At 38.0% G+C, this 16,021-nt stretch overlaps 1 long non-coding RNA gene across 4 annotated transcripts in view; it reads right to left on the bottom strand.

Moving 5' to 3' along the window:
* The window catches only part of LOC112665096 (uncharacterized), a 137,361-nt gene extending 121,687 nt beyond the window's left edge, over nt 1-15,674 (bottom strand). For all 4 annotated transcript variants that reach the window (XR_007403263.1, XR_003140214.3, XR_003140213.3 and 1 more), the window contains exons 1-2: nt 15,510-15,674; nt 1,207-1,342 (exon numbers count right to left, since the gene is read on the bottom strand). This is a non-coding gene — a long non-coding RNA (uncharacterized LOC112665096). The remainder of the gene's footprint in view (nt 1-1,206; nt 1,343-15,509) is intronic.
* Nucleotides 15,675-16,021: the final 347 nt, after the last annotated feature.

Raw genomic sequence — 16,021 nt, 5'->3', positions numbered from 1 at the left:
CACTGGGTGCCCGTCCTGTGTCTCCAAGACTTTCTGTCCCTGTGTCAGAGAGCTAATGGGGAAGTTTTGAGACTTCTTTCCCTGCTCCTCCAATAGGGTTGGGCCAGCTTGTCAGAAGCAGGGATACTAGGGTATTCATCTTTGTTTCTTAAGAGCTTGGGACACAATAGGTGCTCAGTAAATGTTTGATAAATCAATGTGTGAATGAGTGTATTGAAAAGCAGTCTAGTAAATGTAGTCTGCCTAGGTCTTTCAATGACTTATTTCCTTTGGGAAATCAAAACTAAAACAGCAGCCTGAAGCCCTCTTCTCAGAAAAACAACAGCTTACAAAGCTCACAAAACTCTGGCACTGTATGCCCTGCAAGGAGTGTTGCCCATTGTGGATGGGAAAGGCAGCTGTGGCCACCCAGTGGTCACTATTACAGTTCTCAGCAAAGCCTCAGCAAGTCTGAGGGGAAAGTTCTGCATTTGTCTTCCTCTTGTGTCATCACTGTTTCATTCATTAGGCAAATATTTATTAGGTCCTAGGCAGTGTTCTAGCATGGGGACATGTCAGTGAACCAAAAAAGTCCTTTTTCTCATTAAGTTCACTCTCTAGTGATGAAAATAGACAATAAACAAATAAGCACACAATAAATGTCAGTTGATAATAAGAGTTATGAAGCACAAGAAAAGCACAGTGAGGGACTTGGGGATGGGTAGGGACAGTCCAACTGAGGGTGGTCAGGGAAGGCTGCTCTGATTAGGTGAAAATTGAGCAGGAAACTGAAGTAAGGGTGGGAATGGAGTCCCTGAAGGGCAGGGGGGAAGGATGTCAGAGCCCTAGGGTAGGAAGGAATAGCAAGTGGTCAGTGAGTCTGGAGTGCAGGAGGAAGGGGACCAAGGTCAGTGACAAAAAAGAGGTCAAAATCTAGTCAAGGCAGGATCAGGAGGTTTTCAAAGGCCATGGTGAGGACTTTGTTCTTATTTTTTCAATTCTCTTATTTTGCTTTTTAAGATAATAATAATAATAATTAATAATAATGATAATAATAATAATAATGTAGGTTTGGAGAACCTCTTGAATCCAGACATTGCATACTTACCTTCAGATTTTCATATTTTAAAGTACCAATATGAACCAAGTAGAAGAAAACATGCAGTTTTCCCCAAGATTCTCCTGGAGAACTTCAGCTAAGAACTCAAAGATAAATTCTTGGCATACCTTTGGGTAGCACCCATCATATAATGCATTGTCATGTAGATATTCATGCAAGTGGTCAAATCATAGCCTTCAAAATCTACTTCCATCAAGTATGTCTTGGGTATCAGTCTTTTTTTGTGACCAGCATTTAGGAAACCTAGAAAAAAAAAATCTTGCCTAAAATGACTAATATTTAGATTGTACATACATATTTAAGCAATTCTTTATTCAAATGTTTTTTTAAAAAGATTTATTTATTTATTTATTCATGAGAGACATACACAGAGAGAGAGAGAGGCAGAGACACAGGCAGAGGGAGAAGCAGGCTCCACTCAGGGAGCCAGATGCGGGACTTGATCCTGGGACTCCAGACTGCGCCCTGGGCTTGGGCTGAAGGCAGGTGCTAAATTGCTGAGCCACCCAGGGATCCCCATCTTTATTCAAATGTTAATCCTGCTCAGGGTCTAACCTCTGTCTCAATGTGTCCTTAGTAGAGCTGAAATAGAAATCACAAAGCCCATCTCATTCTGCAAGCAGATCTGGGTTCAAATCCTAGCTCTATGACTTCCCTGCTTTGTGTTCTCAGGCAAATTTCCTAATCTTTCCTCTTCAGTTGTGTCATCTGTAGAATGACAATACTAATAATAGTGCCCACTTCCCTGGGCTACTGGGAGGCTCACTGTGCCCAGACTATAGTAGGCATTACACACGTGTTTGGTATTGTTAATGTTTATAATAATATATGATTGTATATTGGATTCTGAAAATGCTATTTTTATAAAAATTAAAAGGAATTTTGTCATTTATTTTCAAATTGAAGTTAATTCCACTTTTAAAATGTCCAAATTTCCAAACCCCAAAGCCGATATGATCATCAACTTCTCTAGGAAACTTTCTATCCATAAATGGTTTTAGAATGAATGAAATCTAAATACTCTTAAAGCAACAATTTTATAATTTCAATGATTAATCAAGGCATCTGTGTCCTCTTTAGTCCACATAACTTGCTGGGACGGTGGTTGGGTGGAGACTTTTGGCTGTTCCTTTGTATCTATATGCCTCATATTCCTCTGAGGAGGAAGGGGAGGATAAGGGAAAGGCTAAACTGTGTGGTCCTAGGAGATCCACCACAGTTTGAAAATGTGACAGTTACAAAATCTGAGATCCCATGGTTACCTTGTATTCCTATAGCTCTTTAAAGTCATAGAGGGCTTAAAAGCAGATTCCAAAAAAATATAGTTAGAAAATTAATTTTAATCCAGTGGACATTTCTTCCTTATATAGTTACCTAAGTAGATGTTGGGACACAGACACTTTTTAAGCCTGTGCAGGAGACATTATAAAAGCAGAGTAGAGTAGCTGCAATGAAAGCCTTATAGTCTACAAAGTCTAAAATACTATCTGGCCCTTTATAGAGCTTTCCAATCTCAGTTCTAAAACAGTGTCAGTCCCATTGTAGGTGCTTAAGAACATCCATCCTGGATGGATGATTGAATGAATGAATGAATGAATGAACGAACGAATGAATGAATTTAACCTTCATGACAACTCAATTTCATAAAAATTTTAAATGGTGGAGTTGAGATTTGAACTGAGTTTAGTAACTCCAAAGTCACGTCTATTCCACTGTACCATATTTCCTTCCTAACATAACTCCCATATGTTTAGCACTCTACCATTTAAAAGACATGTTATTCATTCTTGTTTGACATTAGTGACAACCTTCTCAGAAGTTTTGCCATTGTCATCCCCATTTTTTAGATGGGGAATCAATTTCAGAAAGGCAAAGTACTTTGTCCAGCATCACTCAGCTCGTATAAGGAGTTTGGACTGGGTACCAGCACTCCCCTTTGCCTTACAATGTTTAAAAGTCTGTTGTTTATCTTCATTTAACATCTGTGCTTCTGAAGAGTGTGAATTTATCTTATCTTTATATCCTCAATGCCTAGCATAGTTTGTGACTATGGTGAACATCCCATATGTGATAGGTGAATGAATGGTGATAACTACAACATTAAATTGTGCAATTGACAAAAGGACAATCAGCGTGAGGTTCATTGGCCAGGCTCAAAACCTGGCTGTGTTCTAGTAGACAGATTCCAACCTTCATAGGCTCTTCTCCCTAATTCCATGCTTATTATTTATATAAGACAAAATGCATAAGTAAGGAGATTACTTTCAAATTAAAAAAACACCCCAATCTAACATAATTCTCCCTCTTAAGGTCAAATGACTTCCCTTTGGGGCGCACATATATCATCTACTTCTTTTTTAAAATCTACACACTAACAGACATACACTGTTCCTAAATTATGCTGCTCCTTCCTTGAAGAATAATGAAACATTCTTTAAACATTAAGATGATGGTAAGGGATGAAATGTTTGTATAATTTTCCTTTTTGACAACTACCATAGAGTTTACGGGAAATATGATTAATAGTATAAAAATTGTTTCTATCTTTGGCTAACCAGTATCCGGTAATGAATCAACTCATCACAACCAAAGATAACGTGTACTCTGTTCAGATTTCTTAAATATGACATGATTGCAAGTGGAAATATTCCAAATCATGAAATATTTACACAGCAATGAAAACAGTTAAGACACAATAGACATGTAGGAACATTGTTCTGGAGAGAAAGACAGACAAAAGAAATGTGTGCTGACAGATGAACAGATATATTGATGCTTTATAAGGGCCTAGGATATGTCTCAGGATAGGCATGCCTTCTTTAGGAAATTTAGACAAATTCAGAGCTCTTTCTATTTCTGAGATGCAGCAGTCACAGGATATTTGCTTTCACTTTCGGGTTATAGGATAGAAGCTAAAGTAAGAAATAGCTGCTCTAAACATTGGTCAATAATCATTTAATGCGTTTTTTTCAGTTGCTCAATACCTCTCTCTCTCTCTCCCACCCTTCACCCATCATCCTATTCCATCTCTGTCATATTTCCTCCTCTCTTTCTCCTCCTCTCCCCCCTCTTCTTCTTCTTTTGCTCTTTCAATATCTTTACCTCCATGTCTCTCCTTTTCCTCTTCCTCTCCCTCCTCTTTCCCCTGCACCCCTCTCACTCTTTCTGTCTCATTTTCCCTGAACTTGTAGCTTTAATGCCTCAGGGTGAAAAATTGTATTATTAGCACATAATATTCAGGGATTCTTTTAAGATATTGTCAACCACAGAAGAAATTAATGGTCAAATACATGCCAAATTTCTACATATCCATTATTAACATGTGAACAATGTACTGCTATAGTATCTAATCTACTTAGACTTTGGGAACTGACTTCAAGATTCCACATTGAATTAATTTACAAAATTTGCAGTGACCCAAGTTCCTCTTCAGTGCATCCTCCCTTCCTTCTAGATTCCATTATCACTAGGATTAAATAATCAAAACTAATATTTTGTAATAGTAAACCTATTCTCTCACCAACACAGTTAATATTAAGTAAACAGAAAGAGTATTTCTAAATAGATATCAGAAAGCTGTTATTTGTATAAAACCTAACCCCCAAAATACTGGATTATCTTTAGCATAAGATGAGCTGTGAAATTTATTAATTTTTAAGAACTTTTTTTATTTTGGAATAGCATAGCCTGCATTTATAAGATGCCAAGTATTGTTTACCTTGAATTCAAGAATGGATTACTTAATATTTCTCCCACTCTTCTATGATTCGAGAAATTCTTAATGAGAGAAAAATGCACTACTGTAGTTACTTATTTAAATAAAACATAAAAAATATGATAGCGTTTCTCTTAATGGTGAAAACCACGGGTGCAAGATGGAGTCACTTATGCTAGGACAAGTCACCAAACTAGGACTTAATACCTAACCTAACTGTAGTTTTGACTCCTCCAGAAATGTAGTCTTAACCACTGGTCATTTAGGAATTTTCTGGTCAGCACTAATGAACTAATCTGTCACATGGTCAGTCTCCTCACCTAAAAGTTGATGAGGTAATCTACATGATAAGACCCTCTGCCCTACCCTCTAAAGTGACCTTGCTTGAAACAATCCTTTGCTTTTGCTAATAACTCTTGCCCCACCTTCCTTCTTAATAAAAACTTTCTATTTTGTAAAACTCTTCCGAGGGGTGCCTTTGGCTCAGGTCATGTCTTGGGGTCCTGGGATCAAGTCCTGCATCAGGCTCCCTATAGGAAGCCTGCTTCTCTCTCTGCCTATGTCTATGCCTCTCTCTCACTGTCTCTCATGAATAAATAAATAAAAATCTTCTTAAAAATAATAAAAAATAAAATAAAACTCTTCTTCCAGCTTCCCTCTACTTTCTGGATGTGAACAGACAGATTCATAAGAGATGTAACAAAGTCAATTAGATTTACTCAGTTGAATTTCTGGTGTTTAACACTATAAAACCAGCTTATTCAGTCATGGTCTGTCTTTTAAAGAACAATGGGCATTTGTATATATCTTCTTCTATCCTTGATTTCATTAGGGTCCTTTAAGTAGGAGACATGACAAACAAGGAACCGTCTCTAGTTTCAGGTTTATTCAAACATTTAAAGTGTTACTATTACTGACATTAATCTCTTCTGTGAAGCCTCCACGGCCTAAAGACTAATAGCACAATGTATTTACTCATACTTATTTACTCAAAGGCAAGAGAAGTATAAGTGGCTTTCTGGTGACAATAAGTACTTCTTCTTTGTTTATATTCAGTAAGAGCCCATTCTATGGACCTGTTCAGGGCTAAACAGCATCTGAGAGTCCAAAGAGTTCCCTAAGTCACTCAGTGATAGGAGCCAGCTATAGGTAAAGACAGCTTAGCTGAGTCAAAACAGTGTGTCTAGTTGGTCCTGGCTTCTATTGACTTTCACTAAGAAATCAGGCAATTTTTTTCTTAAAGACTTATTAATTTATTTGAGATAGAGAGCTAGAGAGAGTGACGGAAGTATATAAGGGAGAATCTTCAAGCAGACTCCCTGCTGAGGGTGGAGCCCAGTAGGAGGGCTCCATCCCACAACCTATGAGATCATGACCTGAGCTGAAACCAAGAGTTAGAGGCTTAATTGACCAAGCCACTCAAGTGCCCAAGAAATTAGGCATTTTTGGTTCCACTGAGATAAATTCACCTATGGATGGAGCAGTTGTGGTGGTTCCCATTGACTTTATGTTAATATTGCTATCATTAAGTTAATGATAATATGTTAATATCATTATCATTAAGTTACTGTTTATGACGTGATGACTATATGCCAGGCATTCTACTAAGTACTTCACATATATTATCTCATTTAATCCTCCCCACTACTAGACTGTTATGATCATTATCCCCATTTTACTGATAAGAAAACTAAGATTTTAAGAGTTTAAGATTTGAGGGCACATAGCTAATAAATAGCAGATCAGTGTCTTAAATCTAGGTCTGTTGGATTCTATAGTTTAGGTACCCCCCATAACACACACATAAATCTTTATTGCCAATCATATTTAGTATATAGACAATTTTTGACATAAAGAGCATATAAAATGTCTCTTTTTACAATGTAGCTAATCTCTAATGTCAACCTTCCTCTTGAGTTTATTAGAACTCTGAAGCAAAAACATTGGGTCTTACATCAGGAGAAATAAGTTCTGATCTTGAATTTATCACCAATTTGCAATGTGATTTGGGAAATTCATTTCCCTCTTTGTGCGTCAGTGTTGAGATCTGCAAACTAATGGAATTGGATTATATTATCTCTAGAGTCACTCACCATTTTGAGATTCTGTGAGCTGTCCATTGGTTGAGAAAGTCTTATCTTCATGAAACGATATACTTTATTGTAACTGCAATGATCATGATTTTTCAAATCAATGGAATTTTGAGAAATCAACTTCATCTTTAAAAATTAGGTTAGGGCTGAGAAATGTAACCATCTGAGGAGTCTAAGTATAAAGATAGGAAATTCCAAACATTGTGCTAAGTGTTTTCACTAATGCTATATCATTCTAAGATATGTCACTTTACTCTCATTTTATAGAAAAGGAGATTAAATCCCCAAGAAGTAAGGTTTCTGGTCTGAAATTATGTAATTGGTAAGTGGTACAGCAGTGACTCAGACCCAGATCCCTCTCTGGAATCACAGGCTATTAGAGATGGAAGAGGTTTGGGAAGTCACATAGCCTAATGTTCTATCTAAAATTAATACTGGGGGGATCCCTGGGTAGCGCAGCGGTTTAGCGCCTGCCTTTGCCCCAGGGCACAATCCTGGAGACCCGGGATTGAATCCCACGTCGGGCTCCCGGTGCATGGAGCCTGCTTCTCCCTCTGCCTATGTCTCTGCCTCTGTGTGACTATCATAAATAAATAAAAATTTTTAAAAAATTAAATTAAATTAAATTAATACTGGGTCGCTCAATCCTGTGAATAATTTATGATCCTTTTTACTAGGTGTAGGTTTGAAATGTACACTAAGTCACCCATGGTTTAGATGAAGAGAGAGGAGACAGACATAAAACTCATTAAATGGGAAAAAAAAAAAGTGAGATCCAATGAAATAAAGGAAAAACTAAGTTTAACACAATGATTAGGAACTCAAGGCTTAGAAACAGACTGACCTGGGTTCAAACTTTACCCTGGCACTGAATGGATATGTGACAAGCAAAGCATTTACTTTAAGCCTCAGTGGTATCCTTATCTGTGAAATGGGAATACAGAGTGTGCTCCACAGCCTTCCTATGAAGATTATATGGTATAGTCCATGTTAAAATGCTCAGCAGAGTACCAGGTACATAGAGAAAAGTGGGCTACTGTCTCTTACTTAGCTCTGACCTCTAGAACTCTAGCCTTTCTCCTTCATCCCCCACTGCCATCATAAAGAAATTATATTTCACTAAAGACAAACTGTTCACGGTTCAATGACTGACCTCAACACTTTAACCAGTCATTCCAGGTCTATGTAGCAGTTGCATTAACAATAAACTCTTTAAGAAAAAATGAACAAGGGCAGTTGGGGTGGCTCAGCCGTTTAGCACCGCCTTCAGTCCAGGGCGTGATCCTGGAGACCCAAGATCGAGTCCCACATCAGGCTCCCTGCAAGGAGCCTGCTTCTCCCTCTGCCTGTGTCTCTGCCTCTCTCTCTCTCTCTCTCTCTTTCTGTGTCTCTCATGAGTAAATAAATAAAATCTTTAAAAATATTAAGAAAAGATGAACAAATATACAAGTATCAACCCCATCATAGAGCTTCAGTACTCAATACAAATCTCAGAATACTTAACAACATCATCACAGACGAGGTAGAAACCTAGGCAACCTTTCACCAAAAAATATTTGGCAAGAACTAGGAATGTTAGAAAATGATGAGGGAAGGCAAAGCATGAGGTAAGCAAAGTACTTCAGCCTCAAATATGAAGGAGATGGATGGTTAGTGATAGGGCTTTGTCAGATACTGGTAGCATGGATGATTTGTCTTGCATGAGCTTGTCTAAAACAATAATTCTCGTTTACATGCAATTTTTACAGTACTTTCCTTGGAAAACATGAGGGTTCTCAGCCCAGTAGCTCAAGTTCTTCCAAAGAACAATTAAAATAAATAGTTCACAGCTACAACAAGGTGGGCAAGCATTGAAATAATCAGAGAATGGGGCAGCCCGGGTGGCTCAGCGGTTTAGAGCCACCTTTGGCCCAGGTTGTGATCCTGGGGACCCAGGATTGAGTTCTACGTCAGGCTCCCTGCATGGAGCCTGCTTCTCCCTCTGCCTGTGTCTCTACCTCTCCTTCTTTCTCTGTGTGTGTCTCTCATGAATAAATAAATAAAATCTTTAAAAAAAAAAAAAGAATGTGTTCTTAAAAAAAAAAAAAAGAATCAGAGAACAACAAAGACAGTGGGCAGCAAATGGAAAAATGGAACAGGGACAATCAATTCTAATGAGTGGAAGCATAACAAGGGGGAATAACCACATTAATGGTACCAACTCTTTCTCTCACTCCAGAAAGGGCCTGGTTATTTTCAGATTGTCTCTTCCAACCTTCTCCCTGTCATCTCTCCTTTCATACCTCAAATTATGAGCATCTGGAGGACAGGATCACATCTTTCATCCCTGTGTGTCTGACCCTAAGAACTCAGTAAATGCTTTTTGAATGAATGATTAAAATCAGTAAACTCTAAGGTGTGCAAGCACCTAGACTTACAACACTACATTTTCTGGCTCCCTAAGCTCCATAATATCATGTTCTACAACTTGGCATGGCTATGTCTCATTGTGTATTTATTTTTTCCTCTAGGAGTATAAACAATTAAACAATGTGGTCATGAACTTCTCTGTTTGTGTAGGGTGGGAGGCTGTAGAAACAAGTTTTGTGCTGCTAATCGTCTCAGTATCCTTTGCCTCAATATTTAGTGCTCCTTAACATCACTACAAATTATTCAATTAAAGTTTGAGAGGAAATACATGATCTTATCCCCCTTTCAATTGAGAGGTTCTTCTAAGACTTTTGGAATATTTAGTTGACTATTTTTAAATCATTAAATATACTTAAAATTATATATAAGACACATTTTTGGATATAGGAAAGCATTCTAGACTAGAACTCAAAATGAAAACAAATGCTATGGGCAAGGTAGCATGGTATATCAAAAAAGTTGTTGAACAGGAATTAAACCATCAGAATTCTGGTTATGTCTCAGCTTTGACTTGTCATGTCATTTTGGACACACTGTTCACCTTTTCTAGACACATTTTCCATGACTGTAGGTTGAGATGGGTTATTAACCTCAAAGGGTTCTCCATGCCCTAAAACTGAAAGAGGCTGGTAATAATTTCATATGGAGCCAAATTTATACCACACATGTATACAATGCTCTTATATGAAAGCATACAATGAGTACTGTTCAGTTGGTTAAGTGCCCAACTCTTGATTTTGGCTCAGGTGTGAGCCCACAGTGTCATAAGATCAAGCCCCATGTCGGGCTCCACACTCAGTTGGAGTCTTCTTGAGATACTCTTTCTCCCTCTCCCTCTGCCCCTTCCCCTGTTCTTCCTCTCTCTTTTTCTCTCCCTCTCTTTCTCTCTCTCTCTCTCTCTCCTCAAATAAATAGATAAAATCTTTAAAAAAGAGAGAGAAAGAAAACCTTTTTAAAATTTTAATTAATTAATTAAATAAAATGAGCCACCACACACAAAAAAATTAACTTGTATAGCTGGGCAAAGAAATGCCTAATGAAGTAACTTCATCAAGGAAAAAAATGAAAATAAATTTGGATCTGAAGGAATAAATGAGGAAGGAAAAGATTTTGATGACTTTCCAAAACTAACTCAAGTTGTTCAATAAAGTTTAGCAATATTTATTCAAGATAAAAACTACAGGATTTGAACAAGTTATTCTAATTTTAATATCCAATGAAGGCTTAAAATGGAAATTAATGCACTTACTCCCATGAAGTGAAGAAATTAAAAAAACAACCTGTAATGTTAAGCAAAACAGTGGTAACTTACAGAAGTATTTCAGTTATTTATGACTAAGAAACTAGTAACCATAATACATATATCAGAACTATTTCCTATAAAGTAATCTGAAAAGATAAAATGTTTTTTTTTTTTTAAAGATTTTATTTATTTATTCATAGAGACAGAGAGAGAGGCAGAGACACAGGCAGAGGGAGAAGCAGGCATCATACAGAGAGCCTGACGTGGGACTCGATCCAGGGTCTCCAGGATCACGCCCTGGGCTGCAGGCGGCGCTAAACCGCTGCGCCACCGGGGCTGCCCGATAAAATGTTTGATTCCCAAAAAAACAAGCCATATAAACACTTCTATAAATTCTTATAAAATACACATTTGTATTCTTGAATTGTCTTGAAAATCTAATCCACCTTCATATAACATTGGATCCATGGAAAAATGCAATAGTTTCAAAATAAAACAGAATTTCAAGTGAATTATCTGATTATGGGTATTATCTGATTATGTGTACTGTAAATATCAGAGAACAGTATCCTATAAATCCACTTAGGCATAAAAACCTCTTATCTATGTAATTCCTTGGGCTACCAATTCCACACTTCCCCCTCTGCCTACAGGTGCACCAGGTATAACATAAAACAGGAAAGGCTGCACATTCTTTTTGTTCACAGCTTTAATTCAAAACCATTTTGTCAGACCCGTTTCTTGCTGCTGACTCCACACTGCCTTCCAAGTTCTGTCTACTAGACTTGCTGCCCATTTTCATCCCTACATTACCTACTGAATTTGTCATTTACGGCCACTTTTCTAAGTTCAGCCTTGGTTTCTCTCAACAATACTGCTCTTTTTATAATAGGATTATAAATACATAGAACTGGGAATGAGCATCTTTTAGAGAGTCCACATGGTCCCAAGACCTCTTGTTCCAGCATATTCCACAGACCAGGCCACCATTAGCTCTGTCCAGCCTATCGAAGAAAACAAGACCAAAATCTTTATAATCAAATAGGCAGGGTTTATTAACTGGTTAAAATCACATAATGTTAAAAATGCCTCATAACTGCCTGATTATTTTAAATATTGACTGGTATATAGAAATAAGAGTACATTTGGGCAGCTCAGTCAGTTAAGTATCTGCCTTTGGCTCAGGTCATGATCCCAGGGTCCTGAGATTGAGTCCCCCATCAGGCTAAGCCTGCTTCTCCCCCTCCCTCTGCCTGCACTCTCCCTGCTTGTGCTATCTTTCTCTCTGTCAAATAAATAAAATATTTTTAAAAAGAAAAAGTATATTCATTTGGCAGGATCATACATGATTGCTCACTTGGTCAACAAGTAATTATTAAGCACCTATTACATATCAAGCACTGTGCCAGACATTGGGATATAGTAGTAAACAAGATATATTCCATACTGTAGAATCTAGCAGGGATGAACTTTTGACAAGTAATTATGAGATGAAGGTTATGAAGTAGAGGTGTAAATACTATAGAAATGTATAAAAAAGGAGGCCTATCTTATTCTGGGATGTTAAAGAAATCTAGGTGAGGAAGTGAGTCAGGAAAAAGACTTTATAAATTATTCTACCTGAGTGTTCAATTACAAATAAAGCCATTTCAAGCTGGAAAGAGGAAATGACCAGCTTGCCCCATGACTTAAAGGCAGAATGGAAAGTGGCTGTCTCTATATATACTTCTCTCTCTATCTTGCTACCTATTCTCTAAATAGAACCCTCCAAAACAAGTAATGAGTTAAAGAGACTACAATAGAGAGATAGGGGTGCCGCAGGCAATTAATCAAAATTGTTATTTGGCAACATTTAATTTAATTCAGTGAAAATATATAAAGTAGACAACATGAAGTAAAATAAAGGTTTGTATGCACTGACAGCGCAAGTATTCCTTTTGACAGTTTAAATTCAGCTCATCTTTAAAGGCTTAGTTGCTTTTTATGTTCTCCAAGAAGCCTTACTCTAGCCACAAGGAGCTCCTTCGAACTCCTGGCACACATGATTCTCTGCATTACTCCTATGGCATCGTTTATTGCATTGCCATCTTTTTGTTTTCACACTGTTTTAAGTTTGAGTATAGCAGAAACTACACATCAAAGCTTTGTGCATAGCCTTTAGTGCTGAATAGTAATCAAGGAATCATATCATATTATGGTAGGCTGAAATCTAATGTAGTCCTCCAAGATTCTAACCCCATGGGATATGTGCAATCCTTCCCCTTGAGTTTGGGCAGGACTTTTGCATATGATGGATTCCAAAAGTAAAGGAATTTTTGCAGATATAATTAAGGACTTTTAACCAGTTGACTATGAATCAATCAAAATCAAGATTTTGCCTGATCTAATCAGATTAGCTCTTTAAATAAAACTGGAAAGAAAGTTCAGAGTTTCTTCTGCTGAGTTTGAAAGAGCCACTGTGAGTTCTACAGCTGCAAGGAAATTAATTCTGCCAAAAATCATGTGAGCATGAAAGAGCACTCGCAACCTCAGATAGCGACTATCATTCCAGCCAACGCCTTGACTGCAGCTTCTAAGATTCTGAGCAGAGGACTTGGCTAAGGGTACCCACCCTACTGACCCATGGGAAATATGATATAAAAAGTGGGTCTTGTTTTAAGCCACTAAATTTGTAGTAAATTAATATGTAGCAATAGAAAACTAATTTAGTATATATGACTGTGCAACAGTCATGTGTGCACCTGTCTTCTCTCTGAGGGACTGGAAGCTCTGATCCAATTCATCATTTTATTCCTAAAACTCAACACAGTTCTTGGTGCAGGAAAGGCACTCAACCCATGTTTTTGGATAGAAATAATTAACAGGAAAACATATAAAGAACAAAGCCTATAGGAAACTGCTCTTGGTCAATGCTTCATAAAAATTATTTTTCTTTCAGCTGAAGAGCTACCTTAAGTCTCAATTATTTGGCACCTACTTTATGACAGGCATTGTGATAGCCCCTGGTGATGCAAAGATGAATCAGATATAGCCTACAGTTAAAGGACCTCACAGGCTGTTAAAGGACATATTCAAGTAAACATTCACACTGTAATGTACTAAGGAGTAGGTTAGAGTGCAGCACAGGGTTAATTCTATGGGAATTCCAAAACAGAAGTGTCTAACTCATCTAGGGATCAGGATGGGGAGATAGGAAAGCAGTGGATGTCAGGGATAGTGACAGCAGAGCTGGGACCAGGACAGGACCTCCCCACTCTTTTGGAGGTGACTGTGAACACACAGGCTTACATCATTGATCTTAGTTCTCCCAGCAATATTTATTTGAACAGTTCAGCATTTCACTGAGTAGCAGGTGATTGAGCATGAATTTACAGAGAAGAGATCAGTAGGTGGCACAGTTAAAAAAACAAAAAAACAAAAAACAGCCACCTCCTGTAGTCAGTGGTTACCCCTAGCAGGAATGATATCTGAAAAAGTGTCAGGAGGGATGGTTACAATGAATTTGCAACAGATTGGAATGCAAGTCAAGAAAGTGCAAGACAGAAGACAAGAAAGGAGCAGTCACTGAGAAAAGGCCACAAGGAACCGACTCAGTTCTTCAGAAAGGGCTCCTCAGGATACATTGCTCTACAGGCTCCTGGCACTCAAGAATAACCATTCCTCCCTCCTGCTTGCAATCTTGGAAGCTACCCCATTTACCAGGCAATCACACTGTAAAGCAAAGGCCCCTCCTTTTGCATCTATCCCACTATATTAGTTTGTTAGGGCAGCTATAACAACGTCTCACAGACCCAGGGGGCTTGAACACCAGAAATTTATTTTCTCACAGTTCCAGAGGTTAAACATCTGAGATCAAGCTGTTAGGAGTATATTGGCTCTTTTTGAGGTCTCTCCTTGGCTTGTAGATTATCTTTCACCTGTGTCTTCGCATCGTCTTCCCTCTATGTCTGTGTCCTAATCTCCTCTTTTTACAAGGACACTGGTCATTTTGGGTTAGAGCCCACCTGCATGACCTCCTTTTATATTAATTACCTCCCTAAAGGCCCTTTCCCCAAATACAGCCCGTGTCTCACATCCCGAGGTGCTCGAGGTAGGGTTTTCAATGTATGAATGGAGAAGGGGACATGATTCAGCCTATAGCACCCCATGAAATGGGTGCTTTTGTTCTGTGTTAGACTAAGCTTTCTGGTTATGAGAACTTTCAGAATTCTGAGTGGGGAAAATGATCTCCCTGAGGTGTGCTAATATCCTTTTGGAAGAGGTAAATATTCTTAGATAATTAAGGAGCTTAGATGGATAGTTCCTGAAGAAGGTAGTTCTGATGAATAGCACATATTCACAGTGTGAATGTTTACTGGGTCTTGTTTAAAGCCACTAAATTTGTGATAAATTATTATGTAGTAATAGAAAACTAATTTAGTATGATGAATCTTAATAAAGTTTGAGCATCAAAGTCTGTCAATATGAGTCCTGGGTACCACAGAGTCCTCTAGCAGGAGAGAACAAGCAAGATCACTATGAAGAAACATTTCTAGAGAAGCATTTTAATAAATTGGCAAAGAGATTTCAAGAAAAGAAACCTGAATATCCAGGTCTCCAGTAATGTGTTATGATTATGTTTCACATTCTTAACAAATATTTACTTTTATACCTAATTTTGTATTCATAATTTTGTATTCTTTCTCAAGTTTCAGACTCCCCTCAAAACTAGATCTGCCCCATAGAATAAAATGAAACAGATGAAATACTTTCTCATAGCTTGGACATTGAAATGTCCATGAACCTAGAGTAAAGCTCCAGAATTGGGATGTTAGACTTGCCATCTACTAAGGAGAGGCAGGAGAGGGTTGGGAAGTGAAAAAGTAAGGCAAAATGTGTTTTATCTCTGGAAGTCAACACCAGTACATCAGAGTAAACAGAACCTGTCTATTCCTCATGGAACTTACCCACCTTTGAAGTGTTCAGGCCAGGCCTTTCCAATGTAAAGATAGAAAAAAAAAATGCTTTCACTCAAAAATAGTTTAAAAGCCTATATATTGGCTCTAAAATTATTTTTAACAAGAACTAAGAGACCTTTTCTCCTAGCAACTGAATTCCCAACTCACCTAAACCAGACCTTTGTAAGATCACACCTAGGTGACACAACAGAGGACACCACACAATTCATGTTCACCAGAGCTTGCCTGGCCCATCACAATGAATAATCCCAGCTATACAATATGCATCCTGCCAACTGCCAGCTTAAGAGGCCACAAGCTGCAAGACCTATGCAAACGAAGCTGACCTGCCTTACATCAAGTCTACCAGGATGCGAAATCTCATTCTCCTTGTGTTATTTTGCATTCTAAATGCCAGTCCCCCTAACTAGGGCTCTGTTATTCCTGCCCAATGAGTTTATATTTGGAGTTTTAACTTCTGATAAGTACACCTCACTCCTCAATTTCAGTTTGGGGACTAGTTGA

This window comes from Canis lupus, chromosome 17 (genome assembly GCF_003254725.2).
Source record: "Canis lupus dingo isolate Sandy chromosome 17, ASM325472v2, whole genome shotgun sequence".
Lineage (NCBI taxonomy): Eukaryota > Metazoa > Chordata > Mammalia > Carnivora > Canidae > Canis > Canis lupus.
Note: the sequence above shows the minus strand (reverse complement) of the source record. Positions and strands in the feature narration are given on the sequence as shown.